At 44.1% G+C, this 4423-nt stretch overlaps 1 long non-coding RNA gene across 2 annotated transcripts; it reads left to right on the forward strand.

Annotated features, from left to right (window-relative positions):
• Window positions 1-269: 269 nt before the first annotated feature.
• LOC109748961 (uncharacterized) lies at window positions 270-3885 on the forward strand. 2 transcript variants are annotated; one of them, XR_012190078.1, is made up of 6 exons: window positions 270-966; window positions 1059-1144; window positions 1326-1427; window positions 1608-1911; window positions 2511-2688; window positions 3604-3885. It is a non-coding gene; the product is annotated as an uncharacterized lncRNA (long non-coding RNA). The 2 variants fall into 2 exon arrangements; XR_002229478.4 differs by lacking the exon at window positions 270-966 and having other exon boundaries at window positions 967-1144.
• The last annotated feature ends 538 nt before the right edge of the window (window positions 3886-4423 follow it).

The raw sequence follows: 4423 nt of genomic DNA on the forward strand, positions 1-4423 counted from the left end.
AAAATCATGGGCCAACTTGTAATTTTTTCATGTAACTCACTTTGAAATATGTTATATATAATATATGAACATATTTATAATTATAAAGTAGTATATATAATACTATATGGTAGTATATGAGGTACGTGGGTAACTACCCCTCTTTACCCCTCTGTTACCCGTAACAGAATAATATTCTGCTACCCTCGCCCCCTATAAGGCGCGACGCGTGACACAAGCTCACGAATCCAGCCCACCAGCCCGAACCGGTACCGACCGCAAAAACACACACACGCGCACACACACACCCAACCCACCCACCTCCCTCTCGATCCCCACTCCTCTTCCACTGCGCCGCCTCCTTCCTCCACTTGCCGGCAACTCGCCGCCTCCACCTCCCGCCGCAAGGCCGCGCCCACCTCCCGCCCCGACGGCCGCGCCCACCCCCCGCCCCGACGGCCGCCCCCACCTCCTGCCCCGACGGCCGTGCCCACCTCCCGCCCCGATGCCCGCCCCCACCTCCCGCCCCGATGGCCGCGCCCACCTCCCGCCGCGACGACCGCCCCCAACCTTCTGCCGCGGTTGGCGCCCCTCCCCAGATCCTGCCACAGCCCCAAAACCCAACCGGCGCCGCCGCTGTCGTCCTGCACTGGATCGACCCGCCACTATCGCTCCGCTGTCGCGTACAGGCAGTTCAACGCCTCAACCCCAGGCCGTTCATTGTCTTGCCGCCCGCCGGCTCCTCCATGCATGGACGCCTAGCTCCTGCACTAAAACCACCGTGGCCCAGGAATTCACCCGCCCCAACCCACTGGCCCGGCTACGAATGCCCCGCACTCCATCCGGCGACCAGCCCTGCGTCGCGCACGCCCCTCCGACGACCGGAGACCTGCCACGCGCCCCGCACTCCAGCCGCGGCCAACTCCCTCCTGTGCTGCTCGGTTGCTCTGACCTTGCAAGCAGCCTCGCTCGCCGTAAATGATTTTTGTGTGTGTTATTTGCTCATTCCCATTGTGCGTGTGCACTGCTTGAAGGAACGCATGGCAAAGGACAGGTTTTTTTGTGCTTGTTGTTTGCAGGTCTTCTGAGGATTAAATAAAAAGCTTGCTCAAAGGAAGCATTTCCCATCAGTGAATTGGCTCATTTCCTACTGGAATACTCGCAGGTTATATCCCAACTATATCTTATGTGATGCGTTGGTTGGGATCCCTTTTGTTACATTCGTGCTGCGCTCATGCTCATCTACGACAATGCTCATTTGTATCTTAGATCCCTCCTGATTTCTTGCTTCTCATATGTTCCCCTAGTGACTCCAGTATTGATGTCATGTGACCTCATCCTTGTAGGCACTCGAGTCCTACGAGAAGTTTGATTCAGACTTCATTGCTATTGGAACGAAGGCGTGTGAGGTGTTGCACATGGAGGATGATCTAAGTGAAATTGTGCAGGTATTATTTTTTGCTTTTCTGATCTAGATGCTAATATAGAGAGTTAGTCAAACTTGAACATGTTTGACTTAGTTCCTTACTTGATTTCCTTGGGTTAAGGATTAATTTGCACTGCTTGTTTCATGTGTGCTGTTGTTGATTGAGAAGTGTGGGAAAATTTGACTGCATCTTCCTTTGTAGGGAGAAGGACTCAATCAGGCACTGTAAAAGAATTCTGAATTATTGTCTGTTAAACACTGCACAAAGATTCTGCATCCGGGAAATGGCTAGTCATTATCATGCACCTTAGCAAGGAAATAGTAGACGGTATGACATGTAAAAAAGATGCGTTGAAGTGGTTGGTGCTGCTCTCCTGAAAGATGATTGATGGCTACCTCTTCCCGCTGGTGGGGCTCTATCGCTGCAGCGCCCCGGCTGTTCACAGCCGCCACCCTCGGCCGCTCAGCAACACAGCGCTAAGCCGTTCGACGCCACAGCTGAGGAGGTGCCCGCTTTTCCCCACCTCCCCCTATACGTTCATCTCCTTCTCTTGTGTATATTCAGTTCAACATCTCGTGATTCTTCAGGTCACCATAGTCGGCATTTTCAGTTCATCTTGCAGGTGATGGAGCTCCCCTTCGGTTCATCTTGCAAGTGTGTTTTTGGGCAGTACAAAATACATCGCTATAGTTAGTACAGATGTGGCACCTTGCAGAGTACTAAAAAGACCAACTGATTAGGATTACTATAATGAACTAATAATAAAATTTGAGTCCTTCAGGATCCTCTAGTTCTGGATGTCCACTGCCATCCCCGTCAGCCCCTATTTCTTCACTGTAAGGAGGCTCTCTGCTCGTCGCTCGGTTGTCCTCTATTTGTTCTAATTTCTGAAGAAATTGCAAATCAAGTTTAGTTTGATGATGGCTGTTGAGGATTACATGTGTGTGCTTTGATTGATTTAGTTTCCGAATCTTGACTTGCTAAAATGAACCTACTCTGTTTTCAATCAATTGTGGAGTGCAGGAAATCCAAAACTGTCTTACTGTTTACTCCATCATATCAGCTATTTTATTGCTAATAAGTTTAGCTATTTTATCAAAATAGGAGGCTATAAGATGTTGACTGTCATTGCCCTTCCAAAGATGTCGTTGGTGTCGAACCATTCGCAGTGAGTTTCAGTCCATAGGTTGCTCGTGATCCTCACTCCTTCAGCTCTACTTCGTCGGCGCCGTCAGTCCACAGAAGTAGGGGCGGCGTGCCCGTCAACAAACAAGAACAGAAGGTACGTGCTTGGAAAACTTGAAATTATATACACATTTGGGCAACAGAAGTTGTAGCTTCTTTCAAAGTTCAAATGAAAAGATATTCAGTTCAACTTGTTCTAGCAAAACATGTGTGAGACCTTGGTAGCATGTCTACACACTATCTAGTGTAGAAAAAATGTCCGGCGTAGTCCAGCGCGTCGCCGCCGCCTACCCCCTGCCTCCAAGCGCCGCTGGTCTATAAGTTCAACATGTATAACCCTATAAGTTTATACAAAAATAGAAAACAAGATAAACAAAAATAATGAAACACAAAAACCCCATGGAATTCACAGGGAAAAGATAACAAGTTCTAAGGAAATAAATATAGAAGTTCATATTTCAAAACAAATGGAGTATTTGGGAAGTAAAAATAAAGTATTTCAAAGTACATAAATATTTTTAGGTTTGTTTGGTAACTTCTAATGTTACTGAACATGAACTTGCTTGGTTCTTTTTACATGAATTTGTACATTGACCCCATCCGACAAACCGTTTGATCTGCAATGAGACCCTGGGAAATCACTATTTATTCTATCCTTGGTTCTTAGAAAAACATGGAAACAATTCTCTGTGTGTTAGAATATCAGTCCATGTGGAGAAGAACATGTTTCCTATATGAATAATTAATACATTATTATCAGTTCAATGTGTATTTCGTCATTAGTTCATACAGAACAACCGTAAAAATATATTTTGATGTGTGTTGGAGAGAGTTCAGCTTTATATTATATGGTAGCTCACTCCCTCCCTGGCAAATAATGATTTTTTGTCAATGCAATCCACAATCCAGTACATGGTGTACCTTTTTACTAAGAGTACAAGTCCGAGTTTGCAATCTTTTGATGATTTGGTATCTGTTTAGAGAAAATCAACGGTGAATTTTTTGGTTGCAGGAATGGAAGGCTCCCCACCCACCGAGACCAAATACATGCTGCTGGAGAAGGACCACTCATAAGGAATATGTATGGGAAAAGTTCACTTAATCTGCTACTCAAGGTCATACATAAAAGTTGGAAGGCTGTCGTAGAGCAAGTTCTAGATCAAAGGGTGTAATTTCTGTTTCAATTACTGCCAGTATTGGATTTTGTACTATGGACAAATGTAGACAACTGTGTTTCTTGTATGTGTTGCCATTCCATTTTTGATATATCTGCTACTCAAGTTATTTCCTAAAAGCAACTGTATATACTTCCGATCGTGTATGGAAAGTTCATGTATTACTAGCATATAAGTTTAAAAAATTAAACGTGGTTAGTTCGTCTATGAAATTAAAGGAAGTTCTAAGAAAAAGAAAACACAAAACATTTTTTGGGAAATAAATTCAGCATATTCAACTATATAACGCATGCAAATTCGGTGATGACGACACGTCTAAACACATTTTAGATTAAAACCTAAAAGTTTCACTTCTATAAGTTCAAGTGCTGGACTCCTAAACATGTGTACTCTGAAAAATACCTCAGTACAAGCAAACACATAGATCAGTACGTTTAAGTGCTCAACCCCTAATCATTTTGGACCGTGAAAAATATCTCATTACAAACAAATTCGGTAATTTAGTAGCAGTTTGACGGAAATTTTTTGCATCAGTTTTAACTCGAGGCGCAATAAATTTGCAAACAAATTTGATAGCAATAAAAGTTTGAAGGAAAAAAAGCAACTTAATAAATGGAAAAAACTACAAGTTCACAAATAAAAAAATTGTAAGTTCAA

This window comes from Aegilops tauschii, chromosome 7, assembly GCF_002575655.3.
Source record: "Aegilops tauschii subsp. strangulata cultivar AL8/78 chromosome 7, Aet v6.0, whole genome shotgun sequence".
NCBI classification, from domain to species: domain Eukaryota; kingdom Viridiplantae; phylum Streptophyta; class Magnoliopsida; order Poales; family Poaceae; genus Aegilops; species Aegilops tauschii.